The sequence below is a fragment of the Capra hircus genome, chromosome 26, assembly GCF_001704415.2.
Source record: "Capra hircus breed San Clemente chromosome 26, ASM170441v1, whole genome shotgun sequence".
NCBI classification, from domain to species: domain Eukaryota; kingdom Metazoa; phylum Chordata; class Mammalia; order Artiodactyla; family Bovidae; genus Capra; species Capra hircus.
The window spans coordinates 23,196,734-23,215,992 of record NC_030833.1 but is presented as its reverse complement, the minus strand read 5'-3'; the positions used below and the strand labels follow the sequence as shown (position 1 = coordinate 23,215,992).

Here is a 19,259-nt window from a genome sequence, read left to right as displayed (position 1 = left end):
CTATTTATACTGGTATATTTGACAACTGTCACCCTGAGTGATATAGATTGGTTTCCTTTGTTTTCTGGATCTTCAGCTTGACCAAGTAATATACACCGTCTTTGATTTAGTGGTGGGTGGTGAATAAACTGTGTGTGTGTGCACACACACACACTCAATTGTGTCCAACTCTTTGCAGCCCCATGGACTGTAGACCACCAGGCTCCTCTGCCCCTGGAATTTTCCAGGCAAGAATACTGGAGAATGTCGCCATTTCCTCCTCCAGGGAAATAGTATGTTGAATAGTAGTGGTGAAAGTGGGCAGCCTTGACTTGTTCCTGACTTTAGGGGAAATGCTTTCAATTTTTCACCATTGAGGATAATGTTTGCTGTGGGTTTGTCATATATATCTTTTATTATGTTGAGGTATGTTCCTTCTATTCCTGCTTTCTGGAGAGTTTTTTATCATAAATGGATATTGAATTTTGTCAAAGGTTTTCTCTGCATGTATTGAGATAATCATATGGCTCTTATTTTTCAATTTGTTAATGTGATGTATTACATTGATTGATTGCAGATATTGAAGAATCCTTGCATCCCTGGGATAAAGCCCACTTGGTCATGGTGTATGATCTTTTTAATGTGTTGTTGGATTCTGATTGCTAGAATTTTGTTAAGGATTTTTGCATCTATGTTCATCAATGATATTGGCCTGTAGTTTTCTTTTTTTGTAGCATCTTTGTCAGGTTTTGGTATTATGGTGATGCAAATCAAAACCACAATGAGGTACCATTACATGCCAGTCAGAATGGCTGCGATCCAAAAGTCTACAAGCAATAAATGCTGGGGAGGGTGTGGAGAAAAGGGAACCCTCTTACACTGTTGGTGGGAATGCAAACTAGTACAGCCACTATGGAGAACAGTGTGGAGATTCCTTAAAAAACTGGAAATAGAACTGCCTTATGACCCAGCAATCCCACTGCTGGGCATACACACTGAGGAAACCAGAATTGAAAGAGACACATGTACCCCAATGTTCATCACAGCACTGTTTATAATAGCCAGGACATGGAAGCAACCTAGATGTCCATCAGCAGATGAATGGATAAGAAAGCTGTGGTACATATACACAATGGAGTATTACTCAGCCATTAAAAAGAATATATCTGAATTAGTTCTAATGAGGTGGATGAAACTAGAGCTGATTATACAGAGTGAAGTAAGCCAGAAAGAAAAACACCAATACAGTATACTAACAAATATATATGGAATTTAGAAAGATGGTAACTATAACCCTGTATGCAAGACAGCAAAAGAGACACAGATGTATAAACAATCTTTTGGACTCTGTGGGAGAGGGAGAGGGTGGGATGATTTGGGAGAATGGCATTGAAACATGTATAATATCATGTAAGAAACGAATCACCAGTCTAGGTTCAATGCGGGGTGTAGGATGCTTGGGGCTGGTGCACTGGGATGACCCGGAGGGATGGTGTGGGGGGGAAGATGGGAGGGGGGGTTTGGGATTGGGAACATGTGTACACCTGTGGCGGATTCATGTTGATGTGTGGCAACACCAATACAATATTGTAAAGTAAAAAAAAATAATAATAATAATAATAAATAATAATGAAGCACACACACACACACAAAGAAAGAATTAATGAGGGTTCTTAGTCACATCCATAGAATAGACACTTGCAGCCTTTAAACAGGATAAGTAACATTAGCATTAGCATCCAAAAAGAGAGAGAAAGAAACCTGACAGATAAACCAAACAAAAAATGTTTAAGAGTCATATAAGGAAAATTATAAGACTATGTTGAAAGAACTCAAACGAAAACTAGAGAGATAATCCATATTCATGAATAGAAGGACTCAACAGTGTTAAGAGGTTGGTTCTTCCTGCTTTAATCTATAGATTCAGTATAATTTCAGTCAAAACCCCAGTAAGTTATTTTGTTTATCAGTGCATTGATCCTGAAGTTTATGTGGGGAGGCAAGAGACCAGAATAACTGACATAATATTGAAGAAAAAGAAAAAAGTTAAGAGGACTGACACTTCTTGACTTTAAGATTACTGCAAAGTTGCTATAATCAAGGCAGTGTGGTATCGGCAAAAGTTTAAACAAACAGATAAATGGGAAAAACCAGAATCCAGAACTAGATGCACATACATAGAGTCAACCAATCTTTGACAAAGGAGCAAAGACAAGTCAGCGGATACAGGAGCCTCCCAACAAGTGAGGCTGGAACAACTAGAAATCCACATGACACAGAACTTACACCTTTCATAAAAATTAACTCAAAATGAATCGCAGAACTAAACATAAAACACACAGCTATAAAATTCCTACAGGAGAAAATCTAAATGATTGAGTTTGGAAATAACTTTTTAAATACATCACCAAAGGAAGGATTCAAGAAGGCTAAATTCACTTTGAAGGAAAGTTTGACATATTTTACAAAACTATATGTATCCTTATTATGTAGTTAAACTCTCACATTCCTTAGTATTTAACCAACTGAGCTGAAAAATTAGATTCACACAAAACCCTCCACACAAATGTTTAGAGCAGCCTTACCCATGCTTTCCAAAATATGGAAGCAAGGGAGATATCCTTTAGTAGGTGAATGGACATATAAATCGTGGTACATCCATACAATGGAATATTACTTGACATAGAAAAATAAATAAACTATAAAGTCACATTAAGGCATGGAGGAGCCATAGGTGTATACTGCAAAGTGATACATGCCAACTGGAAAGACCATGTACTGTATGGTTCCAACTATATGACATTATGAAAAGAGTAAAATTATGAAGACAATAAAAAGGTCAGTGGTTGTCAGGAGTTTATGATAAGAGGGGATGAAGAGGTGGAGTACAAAGGATCTTTAGGACACATAAACCATTCTGTATAATAGATTATAATGCTATGATAATGAGAATAATATTAATATTTATATTAATGCTATAATAGTGAGAACATATCATCATACATTTATCAAAACCCACAGAATGCACAACACAAGGAATAATTCCTAATGTAAACTATGGTTGACACTGGTGTGTCAATGTTTGTTCCTGTAACAAATATACCAATATGTAGCGGGATGATGAACAAGGGGGAGGCAGTGCACATGAGTAGAATGGTTATTCTCTGTTCTGGGTATTCTCTGTTCTTCCTGTCCAATTTTTCTATGACTGTAAACCTGAAACTTAAAATCTATTACTAAAAAAATGATATATATCTGCATGGACTGATACAGAAAAAATGATTCAAATCTATTGCCAGTGAAGAGGCCAATTGTATAATCTCCATTGCATGAACTGAACTCTGTGTGCATGTCTGTGTATTTAAACATTATTTTATAAATGTAAATACATTTATACAGATATACATTCTCTATATCCATGAAAGCATCAAAAAATAACTGAAAAAAATATATACTAGTTAATGGTGATTATCCACAAATGTCAGCTGAATAATGGATGACAGCCACACTAATTTTTATAGTTTATGTTGCTTAATATTTATTATATTTAGTATGTATTGCCTTTCTAATCAGCAACCATAAAAGGTACTATAAGAAGAGAAAACAAAGTTTATGGTCAGTTTAGCCAGGAAGATTGAGGAAATAATATCGGAGTTCTCTCCAGAATTTACGACAAGCTGGGGAAATGTGTTCTGTCTGCAAAACTTCTCCAGAAAGACCCCATTGATAGCAAATTCTCCAACATGCACAGTGTGCATAAAACTAGTTTATCTGACAATGGTGAAGCCAGCACTGTGGCAGAAAGACACCTGAGAGGGAGTACACCTGTTCTATTGTGTTTATTGATTAGATGGTGTCATAAAGTCTAGACCATCAAAGAGTAGTCATTGTTACATGGGAACACTGACTATTGTACCACTACTGGCCAGAGTTACGTGGCTTCCAAGGGGATGTACACATCGAAATGTTAGCCCTGAGTGAACATTCAGTTGGTGGAGTCATTTTATGCTTGGAACACGCTAAACAATCACAAAAGAAAAATAGGAGCAAAAAGTTTGCAGAAAAATATGAAATAAGTATTTTAGTTGTAATGTGTCATTTTCAGAGTATGAAACTCCCCAAAAGTTCAGGAGTAAGGAAGGTAAGGAAAATAAGAGGATGTCAGGACTCAGACGTTGACTTTTTTCCCCTTTAAGCATGCTTTTGAAAATGTAGAAATATTTCAATGCTCTGTGGAGGTATGTCTGTCTGGTCCTTGTTGAGAGCTTCCTGCTGCTGTAGTTCTTCACATTCCTTTATGAGCACTTCTTAGAGCAGCTAGGGGACAGATCTAGTATCCACTGAGCAGAACTTTTTATGTGTGAGGGACACTGGAACACTGTGGTCACAAACATGAAGAAGAGACTCGAGGAAGACAGCAGTCTTTGCTCTGCCACCATCTGTGGAGCTTCCAGAAGGGGAACCCTAAGCTATGTTTCCTTAATCCCTCATGGATGCTTTTATTTAATACTACAAATAAGGCCCAAAAGTGCCCTAAACTCCAAACTGTACCCCCACTAGATGAAGTAAACAAAAGGTCCTGGGCTGAAACAAGTGGCTACTCAGTTTGAGAGACCTCTTATTCTGGGCTTCACCCTGCTCTTGACCTGTCTTTTTTACATCTGACAGTCATTGGCTTTTTATGAGATTTAGGATTACCTACTTTGCTCTGCCTCTGAAATTTTTGTCCCTCTGACTCATGTCCTCCAGTGTGGGCCCCTTCAGTCTACCAGCTGGGCCCACATTGCTTGTACCCATGGTTCTGCTCCTACTTAGAACATGTACCTGTTCCCTCAAGCCCTGCTCCAGAGCAATGAGCCTGCAATGTTTTCACCATCTACATACACCCTTTACTTAAAGGGCCTTTGAGACCTATAACCCACTGGGCTTGACTGGCACCCAGCCCAGGGAGAGACCAGCTGCTCTGTAAAGGCTTTCATGGGTTCAGCATAGTTAAGAGATAACTCATAGGGGCCATTCTCGCCTCTTTCCTCCTCCACAGGAGAACTCAGCACACACTTGAGAAGCTTCCTTCTCATTTCTTCAATGTTCCAGGAAACATACACAATTGACAAATCGCCTTGAGTTCATCTGCATTTCTGTAGGAGGCAAAAGCTCAATGGAGGGATGCTCCCAGTTTACTGTGGTTTCTGCTCTGCTGGAACCATATACTGACATCTCCCACCCAAAAAAATCTAACAGCCTCACAGTACTTGGGGAACAGGAAGCATGAATGCTCTTTGCAGGTGGCCCAACAAAGAAATGAGAAGCTATTCTTATTTTCAAGCAGCCCAGAACTCTCAGACTCAGGATACTCAACACTTTTTTTAACGTGAAACAGAGGAAACTAGACGTATCTCTCACCCACTACTGCTTTCTATAAACTCCCCTTCCTGAGTTAGGACCCAAGTTAGAGGTTTCAAGACCTGGTTTCCCTGACTGTTGAAATTATGCCACAGGAAGGGGAAGAACATAGAACTTTCAAAACTGTTCACTGCAGCCCACTACTATGAGGACCTGCCCACTAGACATTAGCACCCTTACTACTAGCAACTGGACATCATCTTGGTAGTTTGACTTTTCACCCTTCCTAATAAGCACATGTGATATACAACTTGCAGTTTCTCAGTTGTACAAATAGAAACCTGTGACATCATAAAACTCTGAGCAGAATGTTGGAAGCACCCTAGCAACCAGACCCAATAAGGTTAACGCTTCTCTGGGCTGCAGAAATGGCACAGATGGAGTGAAGCTGTCTCAGATTAGCCTTTTGTAACAAGTTTTGAGAATTCTACCAGGGCTAAATAACCAGAAGTTTCTGTTTGGTTTTATTTTTGTTTCAACAGTCAACCATATACTACTGCATCAAACCAGCCAGTCCCCATAGGTGATAACACAGTTTCTATCCATTCCACAAGGTGGGGATTGGCCCGAGATGAAGGGATGCGGTTGGTTCTCTATAGTGGCATTGCCTTTGGGGAGATGTGGGCTGCCTCTTTCAAAAATGATGTTTTAATTGGGGGGAAAAAAACCCTTTCATCACCCTCACTACAGGTTTATGAAACTACTACTTCTCAACCATGTGATTTTGATAATCACAGATGAAATCCAAAGTAAAGCTCAATATCTTAGATGTTATGACTTGTTAGAAATACAGGTGTGGAGGCAGGGCAATTCTTTTTCAGGCTAAATTGATGGCCTAGATACCTTTTCTGTGCATGGGTCACAATCCATTTCTTAAATTTACCTGACAAAATTCACTTGGGAAGTTTGTAAACAAGAAGATTCCTGTACCCCTGTCTTGGTGACTAGTTCTGCAAGTCTGCTGAGAAGTGATGGTATTGCCCCTTAAACAATGACCCCAGATGACTGATGTGATTATATGAGAGTGGAGCCTTCTTTCTGCCAGAGCTATGCTCTAACAAACAAGAGAGTCCCAAATTACATTAACAGAAGACAAATCTGTGATACTTTGATTCTAGCTCTGGATTTAAATACATTAAATCCTGACAACGGAGAGTAATTCTCTGATCCTTGGATTTCTTTGATTTCCTTTATCAAGGGAAAATCCTTGATCACAGAAAGAGGCAGTTCAAGCTCTTCTAGGGGCACATTTGTATCAGTAAATGAAACAAAACCAAACATCTTGTTCATCACAGAAATCATCAGCATAACATTTTAAACTTGAATTTGTGAAGTGAGGATACATATTCACTAATGTGCTCAGTTGCTCAGTCATAAATACATATGCACAAATCAACCTGCTTTTTTAGCTTTCCAGCTGATCTCCACATCCTGATCTGATCTCTAAGTCCTGATCTGATCTCCATGTCCTGATCTGATCTCTAAGTCCTGATCTGATCTCCATGTCCTGTTAACTCTTCTCCACAGGAAAAGAAGAGCAGAGCAATGGGATTACCCCAGCATTTGGAAAATAAAATCCTCCTGTGAGAATCCAGAGGTATTGCCTTCTCCCTTATTCCATTTCTCAATGAGACTAGCTCTGAAGCTCCTGGAAACTGGCTACAAATTAGGGATTACCATAAAGGGTTCATTAAGTAAATTATAATATATACTCATTCAGTATTATGATACAACCATTATGATGATACTTATAAATACCTGATAATGACATGGGAAAACACAATGATCAATAAGAGAACAAAATGTATAGGCACATAACCACATTACATAATTTCACTGATTACACATAAATATACAATCATTTCTGTGGAAACATGACTAAGGTGTAATATATAAATTTTTTTTTTAAGTAAATGGGCTACAAATAAGTTCCGTAGTATTCTTTATATTTTTTATAGGTCTTTTCTATTATTAAATTTAATGCATCTTTATTATTTTCTAGAATAAAGCATGGTTTCCCTGGTAGCTCAGCAGTAAAGAATCCACATGCAATACAGGAGACCTGGGTTTGATCCCTGGGTAGGGAAGATCCCTGCAGAAGGAAATGGCAGTGCAACAGGGGGGGAAATTACTTCCATGTTAAAAATAATTTAAAGAATATTAAGAAACATGATTTGCCAATCATGGCTCTGGGATTTGAGCAGACTCACTATGGGTGGGGACAGTTACCATTAGTAATAATCAGACTTGCTTCTAGGGTCATCAGGGAATGTTTTATTACCAATGCTACAAAGACCATTGAGAATGTTCAAGAACACCTGGCACCATGTTCTGTTCCATGCAGTCAATCCAGATCAGAACCCCAAGGGCAGAGCAGGCAAAGGAGCTGAAAAGATGACTTGATATCCAGCTTAAAAAATAACGGTACTTTTTACAGTAGTCTTCAGTATACAGAAGACTTTGAGGTTAAATGTCCTGTTATCCAGACACAGAAACCAGCAGGCAAAAGTTACTGGAGAGTTCAGATTTCAGATCAGCACAAAGAACAACTTACTATCTGAGCTCCTGAGGAGGGCAGCTTCCCAACCCTTCAGAGGTCAGTCTTGACACTAGAGGATCATCTGTCCAGGAGGCTGATGAAGGAATGGTCATCTTTAGCAGCAAAAGCTGTGTTAAGTAACATGTAAGCTTCCTACTCAGGTAGGGGACCCTAAGGTATCAGAAATATGAAGCTGAGATTTTACTTGACCAGGCAAGCAGACAGACATGACCATTCCCATCATAAAGATGAGGAAGTTGAGGCTCAGAGAGAACTGAATGCCCAAGTCATACAGCTAGAGAGTAGTAGAACCACTAACTTTAAGCCAATGCTGTGAGCACCAGTATATGTATTCAAATACCAGGGTATATGTATAAAGCTAGGATACCAATAACTCTAAAAAGGATTCAGGAAATATATCTTGGAGTGGTAAACAGGAAGGAGGAATGGCAACTTCTTCCTCAGCCTTTGGCTTTCATGACAGTATTACAGCTTGCACCTTCTTGCTTCATCCAACACAATAGTTTTCTAGGAGAAAGAGAGAGTCGTAGCCGAAGTCACAGTCAAATCCAAAGTTCTGTTCTCTGAAAGGCTTTCTGAATTGCCTGAGACATGATCCACATAGCAACCACACTTTTCATGACTGGGGCTGAGGCTGGGACAGTAGCTGCTGAGGCAGGAAGGGAAAGGCTGTGAACTTCACCAAATAAAGACATGCTTGGGTGCTGAGTGAGAATATGAGTCACAAGGGAGCAGGAGCCTTCTGCCTCTGGTTCCAAGAAAACTGCTGTGCTCTTGGCTACGGGGCTCCTGAAGAAATGCATGCATTCCTGTCAGAGAAAACCCAGCAGCACAGAAGAGGACTGGGCAGGAGGGGTGGTCTTTCTCATCCATGGTTTCTGGCCTTTGGCCCCTGATTGTAGTTGCTGGTGTTGCTGCTCTGCCACAAAGAGACATCATCCCAAGGGAAAAAAAGGGAGAGAGAGAGAGAGAGAGAGAGGAGAGAGAATGCCAGTAAAATAAAACTGGGAGCATCAGACAGGTTTTTATTTTTTCTTTCCAGAAAATTGTCAAGGCATTAACATGGTACTCAGCATTCCGATTTCTATGACTGGCAATTTTACTCAAGTGAGTTCTAGGAAGGAGGGAAAATCATCCCAATGAGTGTTTACTGAGTACATACCATGAAAGAAGCATTCTGCTAGAACATTTCCATGTGTTGAATAATGTTAGCCTTGTGAAGATCTTCTGAAGTGGCTAGTTTCACTGTGCCTACTTTACAGACATAGAAATATACAGAGAAATGGCACTAACCTGTTCGAGGTATTATTCTTATAGACCAGATGCAGAAACTGAATACTTAAGGAAGGTTATGACACTTGCGCCCAGATTTCACAACAAATGCAGGACAAATCTGAACTAAAACTCCAATCTTCTAGATCAGGTCTGATGATCTTCTCCTAGCCTAAAAAAATATCCTGACCAGTGCTCACAAAGCAAGACCACGAGTATCTTATGAAACTTCCTGGCTCATAGAAATTTCCTGAATAAACTCTCTTAAATGTCAACATGTATAAGTGAACCAAAATTTCCCTGGACATGTACAGTGAGTCAGACCCTCACTCCATCAGATGCTTTCATAGCTGACTTGTGAAATGGTATTTTTATCTCCTTACTAATGAAATATAAGTGCCATATTTGAGGTCTCAGAGCCAGTTCGTAGCAAAGAAAGAATGTGAAGCAAGTCTTCTGACCCTCAGCCCAGGTCTCTCCACTTTACATCTCAGGTTAACTTCCCAAATGGAAGAGTTCTTGAAACAACACAACAGCTAAAACCATTTAAACTTGAATCTCAGCCACTTTGACCTTAATAGCATGCTTTTAAAATTTTCTCTAAATGTCTTAGCCTTTAATAATTAATTAAATTGAGCTCATAAATAGGGTAATCCTGATTTTACTATAATGCGGTGTTTTATTCTCCCTCATATAATTTTACCCATAACTGTGATCACTTTCAACCAAAGTAATGGCTTTCTCAAGGAAGAGAACTGACATCTCTAAAGTTTGGTCTACATGTTACCTTCTCACAGACAATGAGGAACCCAAAACCCAGAGATCAGGTAAAACAGGTAAAGGCAAATCTTCCCACAAAGAAAAGACAGATTCATTTTAAATCAAAATTAGTCTTTGGGGATAGAGAAAGATATACCTATATCCTTACAGAGATTGAATATGTATCACTAAGCAGCCAATATGATAGGAATGAACTCTGCTGGCCTTTATGAATTAGCAATTTACAGAGATGCTTTCAGTGAAGCTCTGAATTCAGCAACATGAGGATCTATAACACCAAGAGAGTGTGAAACAGCAGTGTTTTCAGAACTGAACTTGAGCAGGAAGACAAGCACACATGCTAGAAGTGCAAGGGGTTCACCAGACAAGAGACCCGAGGGATACAGAAGTGCCAACTCTTGAAGCAACCTCATCATACATTTGGAAATGGAAAATACCTTAGATTCTGTTACAACAGATCAGTGAAAGAATGTCCCTGCCATTACACAAATAGCCCTAATACTTTAAGTTGACTGTTACAATTAAAAGAAATCCACCAAATTAAACCAAAAGTTGTGTTTTCTACAGAATCAGTTAGGCTAGCTTCTTAATTAGGTTACTCCATTAACCAACTTCATAACTTCTAGAGGGAATGGAGCACTAGAATTTGTTGCTCTGATGCACTGGTCAAATCCTGAACAACCACACATTCTCTAGGCTCTTTATACACCATTTCTTATACAGTCTCAATCTCTCCATCAAGACCCCATTCCAAACTCGGGTTCTCTCCTGACATGCTTAAATGAAGGATAACTTTGAGGATGAAAGATGTGAGAGAAGAAAATAACAATGAAGCAGCAGGCTTCATTCTTCACTTATTTATCAATTCATTATAAATTTATAAATACACCTGTCACTTCATAATATCTCTAGGAAACTTGTTGGTGGAGAGGACTGATTGATGGCTTATCGCAAGGGGGCAAAGGGATTTGAATGGCTCTCGAATTTTATATTTTATATAAAAACCCTCTTTGCACTGGAATTAGCATGTGCATCTCACAGCCTTTATGAGAACTTAGTCATATTAGGATATTTCAAGAAACAGTGGATAAGCAACAAAAATGATTCCATTAGCAGCAAATAGACTGCTGAGCAATCTGTGCTTAGGTTGCACCAACTCAGTTCTCTTAACTCATTTAAGGTTTGCAGCAGCTTAGACTCATATACTTTCTCTGACTTTCTGAATTAATAACGTACACCTTATTCAGGAGGCTTCCAAGATATGGTCACATGACACAATGATTCAGGAGTGGCATCTCACCTCTCTGCTTACATGAGAAGATGATGAGCTTAGAGTGAACCTCAGTGGGGCCACCAACCTTGGGAACAGCTTTGCTTATGAATGATCCTTAATTTTGTTCAGAATGGACTTGCAGGAAGCCACATGTGATTTGTATTTGTAGCCTGGATGGACTTTTTAGGGAAACACATAGTATTTATATTCAGGACACAGGACTCAATTAACCAACAGAAGACTGAAGGCTTAACCAAGCGATAGACATTCCTTCATAGAAGAAGCTTCTGTATGGCCACTATTTATCTAAAATCCTACACTGAGGACAGAGGTTAGAGCAATGTGTAAGCAAGTATAGCCAAGCTGAAGTCCTGTGTGCACCTGTGTGCATGCATACATACACACACACACACACACACACACACACACACACACACAATTTACAATCAGTAGTATCAGGGCTTTATCTGCCTTGCAAAGTAAAAGCTAATGCAAAGTACACCAGAGTAGTGCAGGTGTATATATACACACACACACACACACACACTATACACTATATATATAACACTACACACACGCATTGTCAATAGCCACCCAACTGCCATAGCTGGAAACATGGCCATTGCCTTCTTTGGCTCTCTCTTCCCGCCAGCCTTCCTAGATCCCCCCCAGTTACTGGTTATATAGCCTAAAATTTGTATCAAATTTTTCTATACACACCCATCTTTACAAGTAATCTGCTAATTCTGATCACTATAACTTCTTGCCTAGATTGTCCTTCTAACTTTTTTCCTTGCCTCCATTCTAAGAGATTTATATGTCCAGTTTGCTTCACCACACATTTGCTGAATTCTGAGGATGTACAAGAACACAAAGAGTCAACCCTGCCATCTCATGGTGCTTAGAAAACAAAACCCATCTGGAGGAAGGGGAGACAAGGACCCAGTACAGGGAACTGATTAAAGCCCTACAAAGAAGGGTGAATTGATAAGGAGAATCTAAATCATATTTCACAATGTCCTAATATTGGGCAGAGCTAGAGTCTGAGGACTAGCCTGGATGGTTGGCACAGTTCCTTAGCTAACAGAAAAACTAGCAGTTATTTTTCATATTGTCTGAGTGATGAGGTTGGAAGTTTAGTGGACACCAAACCATCACAATTTTCCACACCCTCCCAAAAGTGGGAGGAGAGTAGTACAAAGCTAAGTTGAACATCCGTGATAAGAAATGAATTTCTAGCTCTTTTCCAAAGCTGAAGACACTAGAAACACCAACACATCAATAGAAAGCTATAGAGAATCACATCATCATAGCAAGTGATAACCAAAAAAGACTGACTTTTGCCAAAGCTGAAATCCAGATAAAACCTAGATCAATCTCTCATAAACCAAGGTGGTCAACACCCAACCCTATGATCCTAAAAGACAAATAGATAAATTCTCTTTTAGAAAACAGTATTATTTGTATTCTCTGTGATTCTCTTCTATGCTAGCTGGCATACAATGGCATACAACAGAAGATTGATAAACATGTGAAGATGACGAAGCCACATATTAAAATAATACAACATTAATACAAGGAAAACTAACAAATGGATCTGAATAGAGTCCAGAAAGACACCTGACAAATTTAGAGTCCACAAATTTGTAACAAAGATCACTATGCAAACCAGTGGAAAAAGAATACTCTTGCTAATGAATAATCCCGTGTCAACTGTATAGCCATTTTGGAAAAAAAAAATTAAAGTCTAATATGAGTTAACTTTATTCTTTGAGAGCAGCTCTGAGAAAGCTATAAAGATGAAAATCATGAGCTATGCATTAAACTAATTCAGGTACCCAATCCCTCACATTTACATGTATATACTAAGTTAACTGTGGATATGGTAATATCATTCCCTCTCTCACATATCACATTACCTAGGGAAACAATATTACACTAACAGAAAATGACTACTGACTTGTCATAATCACCTCAACAATCACACTGATTCAGGCCACATGCCCAAGAAAATGAAAGCATCACCCACTTCTATTTGGTACAGAAGAAGCAACATGACAAATATGAAGGGGAAACTGTCACAGCTTGCTAGTGGAATTCTACTCTGAAGAGAGGAGAGAGCAATGTTTAAGATTTAAGGCAAGTCTTAATCTTTTGGGAGCTCAGATTCTTTGGTTTAGTCATCATGTCTCTGACATGTCTAAGACATGATGCATAAAAGGAAAAAGGAAACCAAACATGATATTTAAAGACTGTTAGTTAGAGTCCCAGATGGCATGAAGATGGAGGAGATTAGAAAGGAAGAATGACATCACATATTCTTACACGAAGGTAGACCTAATTCTCGTAAGAAAGACAGGAAAATGAGGACAGATTGCCTCTCCTCCTACCAAACATCCCTGGCTTGGAAAATTCCTAATCCTATATAAATAAAGGCCAGCTCCTCAATTTCTTGTAAAATCACTTCTTTCCTCTGCCAGGAGGATGAGTTGACTCTCCACTCATTCGTATCCTCATAGAACTTTTAAAAATTCTTATTATACTTATTATGTATTTAAAACTCTAAATAGTGATTTTTCTATTTGTGTAAATATCTATTCCCCCTAATATGTGCAACCTCAAGGGAAAAGGCTACATCTTAGCATGTAGCACAATCACTTAAGATGTTCTAATAGCTTTACTACAAAAGCAATATTACAGGTGGCAAAAACTCAAAATAGTACAGACAAAAATAAAAGGTATGGTTAAAAATTTCCTCCCATGATCTAGACCAGTGGGCAGCAAACTTTTCTTGTAAGGGTCCAGACAGAAAATATTTTAGGTGCTGCAGGCATATGGTCTCTGTTATGACTACTTAGCTCTGCTGTTGTATCACAGATCACAAAAACAGATGATATGTAAAAATGAATGAATGAGGCTTTGTTCCAATAAAACTTATATGAAAGTAAGATTTACTATAAAGCAGTAAGACTCAAGATGATGTGCTGCTCCCTAAGAAAAACAATATAAATCATTTTGAAAATAAAGGAAATTCATAAATATACCTACATATATATGGTCAGGGCTTCCCAGATGGTGCGAGTGGTAAGGAACCTGCCTGCCAATGCAGGAGACATTAAAGACTCAGGTTTGATCCCTAGGTCGGGAAGATATGGGGAAGGCAACTCAGTCCAGTATTCTAGCCTGGAGAATCCCCATGAACAGAGGAGCCTGATGGGCTACAGTCTATAGGGTCACAAAGAGTTGGACACGACTGAAGCGACATAGCACACATACATGCATGTGTGCTACAAATGCGTGAAGAGTCAACTCATTTACCAAGAATGAGTTGACTTGGTCAACTGTTTACCAAGAATGTTGCAAAGACAAATTCAAAGGGTAGAGGATGGTCACTTAAATGCGGGGGCCTGAGGATCATACCTGAAGATAGTTTTTTTTGGTCAGTGAGCAAGCCCATGGCTGTCCAGTTCAAAATCCCTCCATCCACTGGGCAAAATTCATGACAGGTCAGGTGAGATTAGAGACAGCATTTCCAAGCCAGGGTGACAAATGCCCTTTTCATAATTCTAACTGAAAGTGGTGGTAAGTAAAGAACTAAACCAGAGAAAGATGTTTTACTTTATCTAAACAGGCAAGCTCTGGATTAGATGGACCATGAGTTTGGGTTCCCACGTCCTCTGTCATCTGAGTTACGGAAGGTGACCAAAACCCTCAAACCTTTGACTCTGGGCAATTACCACCAATTACCTGATAACTTAACTCAGTAGCACTATCTTAAGGTGAGTGTCCATGGTGTCTGTGCTACTTCTTTAGGGTCAGCAGCCAGCAAGGTGAAAGCAAATGGTAGCTTCTGTACATCTTCCTGGATAACAAGCTAGAGACAAAACACATTAGTGATATTACATGAATTATTCACAGGGATAAATGGAGGTCATGAAAAGAATAAACAGGCCAGCAATCTGAGAACATGGTGACTTGGAAAGGGGCACACTTAAGATTTTTCCTCTCATGCCAAGGGATCTCCCTATCATCACTCTAAACTGACATAAATTCTCTAAGCAACCCCCAAATAAACCCATCTATAGGGTGGTATGATCCAGCAGAAAGAGCTTTAGAGTCAAAGTCAGAACAAAACTTAAATCCCTGATCTGTCACTCTATAAGTAACTTATGGCACGTTTCTTAACTCCTTTGAGCCTCAGTTTTCACAGGGTTAGAACAAAGACAACATCAACTTCACAGCATTGTTGTGAGGAATAACAGTGATATTCTGCAATGTTATTACAGAGAATTGCTCAAAAGGTGTGGCGATTTATATCACTGTTGCTAAAATTCAGCTTCTGTTATCATGTAGATAGCACAGTGTTCAGCAAACCCTCTCTGCCTTGTCCCCAAACCCAAGCCCTAATTAGTCACAAGGGCAAAAGAAGGGATTGATGACTCATTTACAATGGTGGGCACTTAATACTTGTATCAACAGGCAATGGCACCTCACTTGCAGTAAATCTTGTCAGTGATGGGCATGGACACTTTTTAAAGGCTTATGCTGCTGCTGCTGCTAAGTCGCTTCAGTCGTGTCCGACTCTGTGCGACCCCATAGATGGCAGCCCTCCAGGCTCCCCCGTCCCTGGGATTCTCCAGGCAAGAATACTGGAGTGGGTTGCCATTTCCTTCTCCAATGCACGAAAGTGAAAAATCAAAGTGAAGTCGCTCAGTTGTGTCCGACTCTTAGCGACCTCATGGACTGCAGCCTACCAGGCTCCTCCGTCCATGGGATTTTCTAGGCAAGAGTACTGGAGTGGGGCGCCATTGCCTTCTCCGTTAAAGGCTTATAATGACCCACAAATCAACCTGAACCAGGAAAACTGATCTAAAGCCCAACATACGTAATTTGTATAGGTTCTTCTCAAACCCAGGAGCTCGGTGCCCAACCTCCATGCTTCTCTCCCAACACGGAGGTCCCTGACAGAGAACGCAGGCTGCAGCCAAAACAAAAATTCTGTCTACAACCTGCGGCAAAAAAAAAAAAAAAAAAAAAAAAAGCCTGAGCAAGCTGAGGGATCAGTAGAATGCTATGTCCAAAGTTTCAGTTCCTCTTCCTCCAATAACTAAAGTGTAAATCACAGGGCAAAGTTCCTGTTTCATCTCCCACAAAATGCAGATATAAAGATATCTGTCCTTCTAATCTCTTAGGACTATGATGAAAATAAAACTTAAGTGATGGGACAAAATTCTTCAAAAGTAAGTCATTTTGAACAGTGCAAAGGTACATTACTGATCTAAGGTAGTACTATAAAAACATTCAGCAGATCTCAGCAGAAAGAGAGACACGAGACCATTTAAGCACATGTAAAAGTTCACACCAGAACATTCAGGTCCTTTTATCCCTACCTACATTTTAGAATAAGCTCTATTCTTTCAGTATACATCTTACATGGTAGGATTTCACCTTTGCTTCTTGCCACGCTTTTAACTATTGCCTCTATCTGACCTGCAGACTCAAGCCTGCCCTCTACAGTAACCATTACATTCTGAGGAGTCTGGGTCCTCCTCACATTGGCCACACTTCATTCAAGCCATCATCTTTGGCTATTGCACGGACACTATTTGACAAATTTCCCTGATGGAGACAAAGATGCAGTCTGCATACTTTCTAGAGGTGTAGGAAAATAATTAAGATTCACATAAAGATAGGTCACATCTGTATATAAACTTAAAGACATGAAGTGGCAGTTTGGCTGAGTATGTCTCTGATACAGTTTACTAAATACATGACAGTCTTTTATTTTTTGAAAACTGCATTTGAGAAATGTCATAATAAGAAAAAGCAACAAGATCCAAGGTGAGATTTAAATGTGCAAATAAGGGCAATAAAATTTCTAAGGGATGGCATATTTTTCTTTTCCTTGGCATAGATTTTCAGTTTCTCATTTGGTATGCCTTAATATATAATTCGGAGAAGGTAACGGCACCCCACTCCAGCACTCTAGCCTGGAAAATCCCATGGATGGAGGAGCCTGGTAGGCTGCAGTCCATAAGGTCGCTAAGAGTCGGACACAACTGAGCTACTTTACTTTGACTTTTCACTTTCGTGCACTGGAGAAGGAAATGGCAACCCACTCCAGTATTCTTGCCTGGAGAATCCCAGGGACAGGGGAGCCTGGAGGGCTGCCATCTATGGGGTCGCACAGAGTCGGACACGACTGAAGCGACTTAGCAACAGCAGCAGCATATATATAATTAGGGCTTCTCTGATAGCTCAGTTTGTAAAGAATCTGCCTGCAATGCAGGAGACCCCGGTTTGATTCCTAGGTCAGGAAGACCTGCTGGAGAAGGGATAGGCTGCCCACTCCAGTATTCTTGGGCTTCCTTTGTGGCTCAGCTGGCAAAGAATCCGCCTGCAATGTGGGAGACCTGAGTTCGATCCCTGGTTCAGAAGATCCCCTGGAGAAGGGAAAGACTACCCACTCCAGTATTCTGGCCTGGAGAATTCCATGGACTGTATCCATGGGGTTGCAAAGAGTCGGACACAACTAAGCGTTATCAGTTATCATAATTATTCAGAAGTGATGTCACAGATTAAATCTTAATCTCTTTCCTCTCCACATTAGCTCTTGCAGTTCTTTGGCCTACCATGTATGGATTGTCATCTCAAAACTCCCCTTTTAAAGTTCTCAGTACTATTCATGGCCCAATGCAAGCATCACCCTTGCCCCAAGCCCTCATATCAATCCCAGCCAGACGGTTCCATCTCACCTTTACTTATTGAGCAGTTTTGTCATCAGATGACATGCATCTTCTATTGCCTTACACAAATGTTCATAACTTTTGGTACCAGTTCACATACACCTCCTAGTCAGTGTCTGGAACATACTAGGTGCTCAGCAAATATCTGTAGAATTAAAAGTTGATAAGATAAATGTATATAAGGTTGTTAGCTTGTCCCTGGCACACAGATTTTACTCCTTGAATGTTAGCAATTATTAACACCATAGATAAATAAGACATGCCATGTATTTTGTGCCCAGTTCTATTCTACTCATAACTCTAAAAATGTGAATCATTCTCAGAGTCAATATTTAGTTTCATTAAATTGACAAAATTTAATCCAGATGGTACTAGCAAATTTCAAAAAGGCATTTTAATTTATACTCTTAAATTATGCATTTTGTAGCTAGAGATTTCATATTTACCAACACAAAAATAGTGTAAAACAAACTACTACACCTTTATATCTTACTGAAAATTCCAGTACCTGATTTAAACAGTGGCAATCTGTTGAATTTTTATAAACACAGATGTATAAAAATAGCAGAGACACACCTAATCATGTGAAATATAAGATTTGCTCACTCTCAAGTCAAGGGCATAGATCAATGTGCCATCTTTATTTCCGCAGAACCTGACTCACAAGTACAAAATGTTCAACACTCTTAAGTTGAAGACACTAAAACACTATGTCAGATCTGAGTGAAATGTAAGAGAAACAATCAGCACTGTGTCCTCAAAAAGCATAAAGCAGACAATCTCCCTACTTTAAAGATAGCTAATAAGAAGATCTGAGATTAAAACCAAAGTCCATCTACCTCCACATATGCTTTGTTTTATTCAGTAGCATCTTGCCTTCCAGGCCACATTACACTTGCATTCTTCATCAGGACCTGATAGGAAAAGTAAAAATATAAGTTTGCTAAAGACAGTCACCTCTATTAAAATTAAAAAGGTCAGGTGAAAAGATCTTACAGAAATGATCAACAAACCCTGTTTTCAAAGTCAATGTAAAATAAAACTAGATTCTGTTAACTCAAAAATGTATTAAGACCAGATACCAAAATTTGCCAATGACCTTATGCTCAACAATCATCCAAGTGTTCATTTTAAGATCTTCTAAAGATGAAAATGAAATTTGGGAAACAATGCAGTCTCTATTGAAGCTAAAGAATGAAATGCACCAGCACATGTTAACAACATTCCTTTTTCTCAAAGATAGAGA

General features: G+C 39.3%; 1 long non-coding RNA gene across 3 annotated transcripts in view; it reads right to left on the bottom strand.

Moving 5' to 3' along the window:
• The window catches only part of LOC102168798, a 111,471-nt gene that overhangs the window by 87,839 nt on the left and 4,373 nt on the right, over positions 1 to 19,259 (bottom strand). The window contains exons 2-6 of one of the 3 annotated variants that reach the window (XR_001917342.1): positions 18,853 to 18,927; positions 18,023 to 18,158; positions 16,153 to 16,276; positions 15,015 to 15,141; positions 7,521 to 8,861 (exon numbers count right to left, since the gene is read on the bottom strand). This is a non-coding gene — a long non-coding RNA (uncharacterized LOC102168798). Of the gene's footprint in view, positions 1 to 7,520; positions 8,862 to 15,014; positions 15,142 to 16,152; positions 16,277 to 18,022; positions 18,159 to 18,852; positions 18,928 to 19,259 lie in introns of those variants that run through there. The other 2 variants (XR_001917341.1, XR_001917343.1) reach the window with 2 other exon arrangements.